The 11,903-nt window shown below is 40.4% G+C and overlaps 1 protein-coding gene and 2 pseudogenes across 7 annotated transcripts in view; 1 reads left to right on the forward strand and 2 right to left on the reverse strand.

Moving 5' to 3' along the window:
- The window catches only part of LOC102483346 (zinc finger protein 809-like), a 46,313-nt gene that overhangs the window by 9,378 nt on the left and 25,032 nt on the right, over positions 1-11,903 (forward strand). The gene's annotated exons all lie outside the window — the stretch shown is intronic.
- On the reverse strand, positions 1,304-1,402 carry LOC114005375 (uncharacterized; annotated as a pseudogene).
- On the reverse strand, positions 4,044-5,077 carry LOC102482929 (mediator of RNA polymerase II transcription subunit 4 pseudogene; annotated as a pseudogene).

The raw sequence follows: 11,903 nt of genomic DNA on the forward strand, positions 1-11,903 counted from the left end.
GGCCTTGCCAACATGCTAAGTGACCCAAGCTTGTTCCAAGGTCGGGGGGCGTACAGTCGCGGCCTTGCCAACTCACTGAACCGACCGGAATCGATGCTCAAAGGTCAAGGGGCTCAGACGGGTCCTGGAGCCCCACCGGGTTGGACTCCTCCAGGTCTTAGTTTAAACTTGTTTTAAATTTTTACTTCTTTAATTACTATTGAGTTTGTAAATGAATTTATATATTTCCTGACAATTTGATTCCCTCTTTTTAATATGTGTGTAGAAATCTTTTATTTATTTGTTTATTTTACATTTAAATATGTCTCATCTTTACAGCACACAAAATGAATTTCCATGAATGAATACAGTGTATGTTAGGCCAGTCATACATCATACTATCATACACATTATTATCAGCAGATTATTTAAAATTTTTTTGTTCATTAAATGTATTGCTTTTTTCCTTTTGATTTTCTCACTCCTTTTCCATATGGCCCATCCTCCTCCCACAGTCTCTCTAGTATCCACAGTTGTTCTCCATGCTTTTATACATTTCAATCTTTCTTTTTCTGCCATTGAGTGCCAACATTCAGAATATAAGTGGGACATCTAATGCCTCACTTTCACAGTCTGGCTTGCTTCACTTAACATTAAATCTTCCATATTTGTCCACTTTCTATCAAATTCCAGGGTCTCATTGTCTTTGTTGCTGAGTAGTATTCCATTTATATATGTTCCACACTTTTTCAATACATTGTTCTGTCCTTAGACATTTGGGTTGATGACATGTCTTAGCAATTGTGAATAAGGCTGCACAAAACATGGATCTGCAAATGTTTTTCAAATAAGAGTATTCTGTCCTTTGGGTAGGTACCCAGGAATAGCATTGCCAGTTCAAACAGTAGTTCTATTTTTTAGGTTTTTAAGGAATTTCCATATTGTTCTGAACTAATAATGACTGTGAGCGAACTAATTTTATTTTTCCACCACCTGTTTAGGAGAGTTCCCTTTCCACCGCAGCCTTACCGGCACTTATCATTTTTTATTTTTTTTTAATTTTTTAATTTAATTTTATTTTTTTCACTGCCAGACTCTTTATTGGCCACTCAGAGCTACATTAGCTGTTGTCACCAGGAATTCCGCCTTTCCTTGTGCTGCTCTTCCTGTGTCTCCTTCATTGGAGCGCTCAGGGAGCAAAGGGCCAGGGGAGTCCCAATGGCTCTGCGGCCGCCTGCCGGGAACCACGCCTGCACAACGGAAACCCCGAGGCCCGGCATGAGCGCTCCCACCCTGGGCTGCGGGGACCCCGGCACGCAGCGGAGTTTATAGGAAAGGCGAGTGGCAGCTGCAGGTACGGTTTGACCTGGGCTGTCAAAGTCCCTCCATTATTTTTTATTTTTTTAAAATCTTATCCATTGTGACTGGGTGGGATCTCATTGTGGTTTTCATTTGCATCTTTTTTATGACAATGGATGTTGCACATTTTTTCATATGCTTTTTGGCTGTTTGTATGTCTTCCTTGGAGAGTTTGTTCAGCTCATTTGCCTATCTTTTATTTGGATTTCTTTTTACTTTTTTCTTTTTTTTTTTTGTTTTTTTGTTTTTTGAGGATTAAGTCGCTTGTGTTCTCTATACTGGTTATCAATTTCTTATCTGAGGCTAAGTTTGTAAATATATTCTTCATTCTGACAGTTGTCTCTTTACTCTTATTATTGTTTCTTTTGCTGCACAGAAGCTTTTAAATCTGATGTAATCCCACCTCTTTATTTTCAGGATTTTTCCTGTGTGGTGGGGATTTTATTTAAGTTGTCTTTGCCAACTGTAATGTCTCCAAGAAGTTCTCTTGTGAGTTTCACCCATAGTTCTATAGTTTGAGGCTTTATGTTTAGATCTTTGATCCATTTTGAGTCGATCATTTGTTAATGGTGAGACATAGGGGTCCAGTTTTATTTTTCTGCAGATGGCTCTCCAGTTTTTCCTGCACCACTTGCTAAAGAGATTTTTCTTTTTCCTAGTGAATTGTCCTGTGCCCTTTGTCAAAAATCAGTTCTGCATGTTTTGGGGGTTAATTTTGTCCCATTGGTTTACATACCTTTTTTTGAGCAAATAACATACTGTTTTAATTAATTATTACAGCTTTGTAATATATTTTGGGGTCAGGGAGTGAGTTGTCTCCTACTTCATTCTTTTTGCAGAGTATTATTTTGGCAATATAATACTGGGGTCTTTGATGATTCCAGTCAACTTTTGGTTGTTTTTTCCTAATTCTGTGAAGAACATCTCTGGTAATTTGGTCAGGATTGCATTAAATTTATTAATTTTGGTAGAATACATATTTTGATTATATTAATTTTTCCAGTCAAGGAGAAAGGATTGTCTTTCCTCTTTTTTTGTTCCCTTTTAGTTTTTCATAGTTTTCTTCATAGAGGTCTTTGTTTTCGTTGGTTATGTTTATTCCTAGGTATCTTATATATTTTATGGCTGTTATGAATGGGCTTTTTTTTTCAGTTCTATAATATCTCAGTCTGTTCACTGTTAGTGTATGTAAATGCTATAGGTTATTGAATGTTGATTTGTATGTTGATTAATCTAGCTAATGATGTGTCAATTTTATTTATGTCCTGCCACTTTACTGTATTCATTTGCATTTCCAGGAGAGGTTCTTTTGGTGTGTGAATTCTTTTAGGTTTTTTTATGTATATGATTGTATCATCTACACAAAGATAATTTCACTTCTGATCCTATTTGAATACATTTACTTTATTCTCTTGTCTGATTGCATTGGCTAGGACTTCCAGCATTATATTGAAAAGGTAGGATAAAGTGAGTACCCTTGTCTTGTTTAGTGAAAAAGCTTTCATCATTTGGCCCTTCATTATAAAATCCCACATATGGGTTTTTCATATATGACTTTTATTGTGTTGAGAAATGTTTGTTCTGTTCTGATTTTGCTGTGTCTTAATCATAAAGGAATATTGTACCAGTTGATATGATGATTTTTATTGTTTTGTGTATGTTAAGCCACCTTTGCGTGCATGGATTAAATCTGCCTGTTTTTTTGTGTATAATCTTTTAATGTGTAATTGGATAGTTTGCTAATAACTTGTGGAGAATTTATGCATCTGTATTCAACACAGATATATTCTTCTGTTATTTTTTGGTTGTTTTTCCAGTTCTGTAGTTTTTTTTTTGTTGTTGTTATGTACTTGCCTATTTTGGAGATGAGGGTGATGGAAGCTTCATAGAATGAGTTTGGGATAGTTCTTTCCTTTTGGATCCTTAGAAATAGTACATTGAGAGTTAGCTCTTCTTTTTTTTATATAAAAATAATTTTATTTACAAAAATTACAATAATTACAAACAGTACAAATTAAGTTAATGTCTCCTTTTTCTTGCAACAGGAGCCAGGAGATGTCACTTTCAAATTATGTTATTTTCGAAATAATGCATTTTCAATAATTGCTGTGTTTTCTTTCTTTTTTTTTTAGCTTGTCCAAATAATTCCAGGAAGCCTATTAGTGATATGTACGTAGGTCATTTCCCTCAAATCATATTTCCAGAACTACTATTTACAAATACAGTACAAGTGGAATAAAATAGAACAGGGTAAGACAGCACTGAAAAACCGAATAATCTTTTTTCAGCAGACTAGTCCCCAAATAGTTAGAACTAAAACCATGACTTTAGCTTAATGAGCTTACTATCCCATAATTGCCATTATTTATCTGACTATTCCTTACGGGTTTTTACAGTTTATATTTTGCTGCTGCTATTTTTTTTTTTTTTGGAGAGGTTTTTGCTGTAGGGCGCGTACGCTTGCCAGACAGAGAGAGACAGAGAGACAGAAAGCGAGAAATCACCCCCCAGGGGGGATGGCCATGCCGCAATCCCTTCTCCTCCGTTCTCCTCTCGGGATCTTGGGCACGCATGCACACGCGCCCGGTGTGAGTTTTAAGCCACCGGGTCCCGGACGCGAACCGTGGTCGACTACGTGGGAGTCCAGCAACATAGCCATTATGCTAACTGCTGGTCCCTTGCTGCTGCTATTTAAGAAACAAAGTTCTACAGTATCCAGTCTTATATGCTGTCTTTTATGTTTTCTAGTCAGAGTCGCTATTACTCTCGAGGAGTCTGTGAAAATAACCTCTGTCTACATCATCTTCATTTTCTTTATTATGTCCAGGAGGTTCCAACAAAAAATCATTACTGTGATTTGGTGGTAACATGTTCATTGACATGCTGTTTGACTGCCATGGATACTGTGGAGCAAGGACATCTGGCAGTCTGCCCGCTGCAAGTGCATCCCCTGGTAAATGACCATTCACACCATTAGTGGATGGATTGTTCATCTGGCCCAATAACCCGCTTCTCATCTCTAAATCAGTTAGGTATGGTTTCCGTGGGTCCCCTGGAACGCAGGTCAGTCGGGCACATACAGCATTATGTGCACTTATCCTGTGTGCGTACTTAATTATTTCTTCAGAGGAGATAGCACCTTTTCTTGCTTTCTCTATCGACTTGAGTTTCTCTTTTGTTTGATAAACAGCTGTTGCCAGTATTTGTTCTGCTTCCTTTAGCTGGTTTTGTAGTTGCTAAATATCACTGTCTCTCTTCTCTACTTCTTTTTCTAAAACCTGTATTTCATGATGGATTTTTCCCTGATTAAGGGCCAAGTTCATTAGTTCTTGAAATTCCCCATCTTGGTGAATTAACAACTCCAGGACCTGTAACAACTTTTGGTTTCTTGAAATTGCCAGCATTTCTTTAAGTTCCCTTGACAAGACCTCCAGATCTTCGAGGGCCGACAGCAGCCACTCTGGCGTGCTGTTACCACCCGCTGTTCCGGAGCCACCTCCCAGCCTCTCCTTCTCGCCACTCAAAGAGGCTGCCATGCTCCCTATGACCTGTAGTGGACGCATCACTCTTCTTTAAAAAGTTCTCTTCATAAGTGAAGCCATTAATTACTAAGCTTTTGTTTGTTGGGATACTGAGCTTTTGTTTGTTGGGAGACTTTATTACTGATTCAATTGCATTGCTTCTTATTGGTCTTTTAAGGCTCTCGGTGTCTTCCTGATTCAGTCTTTGTAAATTATGTGTCCAGAAATTTTTCATCATCGTAATGTATTTATTTATTTATTTTTAAGTTTTATTCATCTTACCCAGGTGTTCTTATTTATATTATTTATAGGTATAGTTTCTCATAGTATTCTTTCATGGTCTTTTGTATTGAGTTGTTGTTTTCATGTTTTTATATGAAAAAAATATGTGATGACTTTTCTGACAACCTAGTATTTCTGGTATGTATTTTTTTTTTTTTTTTGAGAGGTTTTTTGCTATAGGGTGCATGTTCTCGCCAGACAGACAGAGAGAGACATAGACACAGAAAGCGAGAAATCACCCCCCAGGGGGGATGGTCACACCGCAATCCCTTCTCCTCCATTCTCCTCTCGGGATCTTGGGCATGCACGCACACACACCTGGTGTGAGTTTTAAGCCACCGGGTCTGGGACGCGAACTGCGGTCGACTACGTGGGAGTCCAGCGACATAGCCATTACGCTAACTGCTGGTTCCCTCTGGTAAGTATTTTTTAATATTGCCTATTTCATTGCTAATTTGATTTACCTAGTACTTTTTCTGTTCTTGATTAATCTAGCTAATGGTGTGTCAATTTTGTTTATCTTCTGGGTGAGCGAGCTTTCGGTTTCATTTATTTTCTGCATAGTATTTTTTGTTGTTGTTATTTTGTTTTTTTGTATTTCATTCATTTCTGCTTGACTCTTTATTATTTCTTTTCTCCTGTTATTTTGTGGTTGTTTTTCCAATTCTCTAAGGTGTTTCATTTGGTTATCTATTTTGCTCCCTTTCAGTTTATTCTTGTGAGCACTAATTACTATGAACTTACCTCTTAGGACTGCTTTCAGGTGTCCCATAGGTTATGAAAATACATGTGTTCATTATTATTAGTGTCAATAAAGTTTTTTATTTAAGCCTTAATTTCTTCAGTGGTTGTGAACTTATTCAGTAGAAGGTTGTTTATTTTCTATGTGTTTGTGTATTTTTGAGGGTTTTCTCTGCAATTAATCTCAATTTTTTTTCCACTGTGTCAGAGAAGACAGTGGGTATAGTTTCTTTACCTTTTAATTTGTAAAGGATTGTTTTGTACCCTATCGTGTAGTCTACCTTCAAAAACATTCAATATGGAGTTAGAACAATGTGTATTTCGTGGTTATTGGTTGGAAAGTTCTATAGATGTCCATCAAGCCGATTTGATTTATGGTATTGTTTAGATCTTGTATCTCTTGGCTTATTTTTTGTCTAGATGATCTGTTCAAAGGAGATAGCAGGATATTAAGCTTCCCATTGATTAGTGTCTGTCTGTCTCTCCCTTTAGATCCAGCAGATTTTCTTTCATGTATTTGAGTATTCTAGAGTTCAGTGCATAGATATTTATAAGTGCTGCAGTTTCTTGATTTTTAGCCCTTTTAATACTACATAGTGCCTTTTTTTAAAAAAGAATTATTTAATTTTATTTATTGTTACTAATATTTTCTAATTTGCTATAGGACACCTGCACTAACTATAGAGAGAGACAGAGAGAAGCAAAGAGAGAGGGAGAGAGAGAGAGAGAAATGAGAAAGCAATCCACCAGGTCTGGTACTCAAACTGTGTTCAGCCTTGTGGGCACACAGTACCTTAACCACCATGTTACCTATTGATCCTGAAGTGTCCTTCTTTAACTCTTTTTATGGCTTATGTCACAGTCTATTTTGTCTGATAGCATATCATGAATCCAGCCTTTTTTTATTTCCATTTGTATGGAATGTCTTTTTCAGCCCTTAAGTTTCAGTCTGTTTATATCTTTATCCATGATGTGTGTTTATTGTAGGCAGCATATAGATGGCTTCTGTTTTGTTTTGTTTTGTGTTTTTTTTTTTCATCTATTCAGCCAGTCCATGATTTAATTAGAGCATTTAATCCGCTAACATTCAATGCAATTACTGATGTATGTAGAATTGTCCCTGCCATTTTGACAGCCATTTTCCTGGTTGTTTTTGTTCTCTTATTTCTGTTTGTCTCTGTTTAGTTTTCCTGATATAGTAACACCCTTCAATACTTTATGAACAGCTGATCTATTGTTGGTGAATTCTATCAGGTTTATTTATCTGAGAATGATTTTATGTATTTTTTCCATCTGAAGGATAATCTTACAGGGTATAATATTGCAGGAAATTGCCTTTTTTTTTAGCATTTGAATATGTCTTCCCATTCTTTCCTTGTTTGCATTCTTTCTATTGAGATGTCTGATGTTAGCCTAGTAGGATAACAATTTGTAAATAACTGTACATTTCTCTCTTGCCGTTTTTAGAATCTTGTCTTTGTCTTTGATTTTTGATCAGTTAGCTATGATGTACCATTGAGAGGATCTTCTTAGGTTTGTTCTTTTTGGGGTCCTTTGTATTTATTGAGTCCGATGTCTGAATGTTTCTCTAGATTTGGAAAGTTTTCTTCAAGAATTTCATAGGATAGATTTTCTTTTCTTTTCTTTTCTTTTTTGGAGAGATTTTTGCTATAGGGCGTGTGTGCTCGCCAGATAGACAGAGAGAGACATTAGAGACAGAAAGTGAGAAATCACCCCCCAGGGGGGATGGTCACGCTGCAATTCCTTTTCCTCTATTCTCCTCTCGGGATCTTGGGCACACACGCGCCCGGCGTGGGTTTTAAGCCACCGGGTCCGGGACGCGAACCGCGGTCGACTACGTGGGAGTCCAGCGACATAGCCATTACACTAACTGCTGGTTCCCCATAGGATAGATTTTCTATGCTATTATCATATTCTTCACTTTCTAGAATACCAATTATTCAGATACTTGGGTGTTTAATGGTGTTTAGTATTTCTTGAATGTCATCTTTTTTTTTTATTATTCTTTTTGGTTGTTCTAAGTCAATGTCTTTGTCTTCCAGTGAGAGATTCTATCTTCTGCATGATCTAATCTAGTATTAATACTTCCTAGGGAGGTTTTAATTTGTTTTTATATTGCAGTCTTTTTCTCTAGGAGTTCTGTTTAATTCTTTTTTTGTACTTGTTTCTTTATGAAATCCCTTTTTCAGGTCTTAGAATGATTTCCTTATTTGAAGATGTTTGTTTTCTCTTGCATCTCATTCGGTTTTGTCCATTTGAACATTCTGTATTCTTTTTCTGACACTTCTGTGAGTTCTTTTGTTTTGTTTGTGGTTGAGGTGGAATTGTTCTGATCCCATTGATGGAGAGATACTTTCCTTTCTTCTCATATTTCTTGTGTCTCTGCACTGATTTTTGGTCATCTGATGGATTATACACTCCTTCCTAATTTTTTGGAGTTGTTTCTGTAGTGTTAGCAGGGAAGTGAGCTCTATTTCTCAGGTGTGTTTTTAGGAGAGGGCCTTGGATTGGTAGCAATCCAAAAAGGGTGTATGTAGCCAGCTTTACATGTTGGTTTCTATCCCAATCTCTCGGATCAGATATACCTCAGCTGGGCTAGAGATTCAAATAAAGAAGGAAGTACAAGTCAGCAAATTCTGAAATCTCAAACAAACCTAGATAGGCAAAAGGCAGCAGCAACAAGTCTGAGAGGTCTGGTCCTTTTGTATTCCCTTTTTCTCTCTGCTGCCTCTTACTCCCAAACCATGGGGACTTAAGATGAAGGAGGTTGGGGCAGAGGGTCCAAAACAGACCAACTTAAACTAAAAGCAGTAGCAAGGATTCTGAGACATGTGATCCAACTGTGGTCAGCCTCAGTCTCTCATTATAACTTTTTCCTGAACTATGGGGGCTTAAGATGCAAGAAGAAGTAAGAGAGGATCAAAAGCAGAACTGTGCAGGCAAAGGCAGCAGCAAGAAGTCTGAGATGTGCAGTCCATAGGCTCATGTGTGCACTCTCTTTCTGCTACTAGCTCTTGCACCATGAGGGCTTACTGCAAAAGTACATTGAGGGAGTGTCCAAAGCACACCCACCGAGGCAGAAGGCAACAGGAAGAACTGAGATGCACTGCCTTTTTGTGTTTACTCTTTCTTACTGTCACTGACTTCTGCACTATATCAGTTGTGGCAGAGGGGTCTACGGGCTAGTGAAAGTCAAAAGCATACTCATACAGGTAAAAGGCAGCAAGAAAAACTCTGAGACATGAGGTCCTCTGTACTCATGCTACCTGTCTTGCCACACATGGCTTCTGCAATGTGAGTGCTTGAGGAAGTGTGGGTAGGAGAGGGAGAGTATAGATCACACCTGTGCAGGCAAAAGGCAACAGCAAGAAGTGTGAAACACCCAATTCTGCATTCACTCTCTTTCTCTGTCTTGCTGCTGCTGACTTTTGCACAGGGCAAGTTGCGAAAGAGGTTTACTGTGTAGGGAGGGTCCAGAGCACATATGCTCAGGCCAAAGGCAGCAGGAAGAAGTCTGAGATGTGTAGTCCTCATGTCTTCTCTCTTTCTCGCTGCTGCTGGCTCCTCTGTGGGGCCTTATGACAGAGAGGTGGGGTATGGGGAGAGATTCCAAAGCACATCTCCCTTGCAGAAATCTAAAATGTGCTCTCCTTCTGCACTCACTCTCTGTTTTGCATGTGCTGCCGATAGTTCTTGATCCATGGGGGATTCTGGCAGAGGGGAAGGATGGGGAGGTTCCAGAGCAGGTCTGTGTGCACAAAAGGCAGCTGTAATAATTCTGAAACATACAGTCTTCTGTGCTTACTTTTTATTATTATCGCTGGCTTCTTTATCCTAGGGTCTCATGATGGAAGTCTGCAGGAACCTGGGAGAGAGGGTCCACAGCATACTTGCATGGGCAAAAGGTAGCAACAAAAAGTCTGAGAAAAGCTGTCTTCTTTTGCTCTCTGCCACTGGCTTCTTCACAGTGCAAGCTTAAAGCAGGAGGGTGTGGCAGGGAATGTCCCAATAACACCAGTGCAAAACACAGCAGCTAGAAGTCTGAGATAAGCAGTTCTTTGCCCTCAATCTCTGTCTCCCTCTGTCTCTGTCTCTCTCATTGCCACTGGCTCCTGTACCTTGGAGGATTAAGGCTGAGGAACATGGGAGAAAGTAGGATTCAGAGCACATCAGCCCAGGCAGTCAGCAACAAGAAGTCTGAGACATTTCCTTTTGCACTCACTCTTTTCTTGCCACTGCGAGGGGGTTGGGGTTTGATGGAGGGGCTTGGGAGTGAAGGAGATTTCAAAGCACACCTACAGGGAGACAAAAGACTGCAAGCAAGAAGTCTGAGATGTCAGGTCCTTATGCTTTCTCTATCTTCCACTGCCATTGGCTCCTTCACCTTGGGGGCTTATGGCAGAGGGGTGCAGGGGAGGGTAGGGAGAGGAGGATCCAAAGTGCAACTGCACAGGCAAATGCAGCAGTAAGATTTCTGAGATGCATGGTCCTTCTGTTTGTGCTCTCTCTGTCTCTCTCTCTCTGTCTCTCTTTCTCTCTCAGTGCAGCTGGCTTCTGGACTGGGAGCTGGGGAGCATAAAGCAGAGGGGTGTAGAGCCAGGAAAGGGTTCAGAGATTACCTGGGCAGGCAAAAGGCAGCAGTAAGAAATCTAAGATGGAGATGCAAGGCCCTTTTGTGCCCTCCCCTGCCACTGTCACTGACAACCTGCACCATGTTGGTATATGGCATAGGGATTTGTAGGGGGAGAATCCAAAGCTCATCTGTGTATGCAAAAGGCAGCGGCTACAAGTTGGAGATGTGCAGTCCTTCTTCACTCACTCTGTCTCACTGTCACTGACTCCTGCATCATAGAGGATTATGGTAGAGAGGCTGGGTGGTGGGGGAGGTTCCAAAACACATCTGGGCTTTCAAAACACAGAGACAAGTCTGAGACAAATTCTTCTGCACATTCTCTTTCTGTCTCTCTCATTGCCCCTGGTTCCTGCACCTTGGAGGATTAAAATGGAGTGGCAGAGAGGGGAAGGTTCCAATACAAATCTGTCTGGGCAAAAGGCAGCAGGAAGAAGTCAGGCGCTCACTCACTCTCTTTCACCATCTCTGGCTCTGCCCAGTGGGGGCTTAAGGAAGAGGAGCATGGGGGAGGTATGTGGGTCCAAAGCACACCAGTGTAAAAGGCAGCAGCAAGAAGTCTGAGGTGTACTGTCCTTCTGTGCTCACTCTCTTTGTCTGGTATTACTGCTATTGGCTTCTGCACCATGAGGATTTAAGGCCAAAAGGTTAAAGGATGGGAAGGGTCCAAAGCACACCAGTGCAAAAGACAGTGGCAGAAAGCCTGAGAAGTGTGGTCTGTCTTTTCTCTCTCTCTCTTTCTCTCTCTCACACTGTCTTTTTCTCTCTCACTGCAGCATGGGCTTCCATGCCATGGGTGGCTTATGGGAGAGGAGAGGCCAAAGGACACCTGTGTGGGCTAAAAGGCAGCAGCAGGAAATCTGAGATGTGTGAATTTCTGCATTCATTCTCTGTTTCTCTGTGTCTCTTGCTTTGGGCTCCTATTCCTATGGCAGAGAGTTGCATAGTAGGGGCAGGTAAAAAGTCTGAGCAAGACATCTTAGCGGCATGGTTCTTTTGTGATCACTCTCTGTGGCTGCTAAGGTACCTGCACCATGGTAGCCTATGGCTGAGTGAGGTGGGGAGAGGTTCCATTGTATACCTGGGCAGTGGTTGGGAGCTGGGGGAGGAAAATCAGCATCAAGAAGTCCAAGATGCACTGCTTTCTGCCTTCCTTCTCACTGCCACTTGGTCCTCCACTGTGGTGGCTTATGGTGAAAGGGCACGGTAAAGTGAGGTAAGGGAAGTACAAAGGACACCTCTGTGGGCAAAAGGCAGAGCTGCAATATGTCTAAGACATGTGGTTCTTCTATGCCCACTCTTTCTCATTGCCCCTGGGTTTGCACCTTGGGAATTATGATGAAGAGTGTGGTGGTGGTGGGGGGGGGTGG

This window comes from Tupaia chinensis, unplaced genomic scaffold (assembly GCF_000334495.1).
Source record: "Tupaia chinensis unplaced genomic scaffold, TupChi_1.0 Scaffold143703_1, whole genome shotgun sequence".
In the NCBI taxonomy this organism is placed as follows: domain Eukaryota; kingdom Metazoa; phylum Chordata; class Mammalia; order Scandentia; family Tupaiidae; genus Tupaia; species Tupaia belangeri.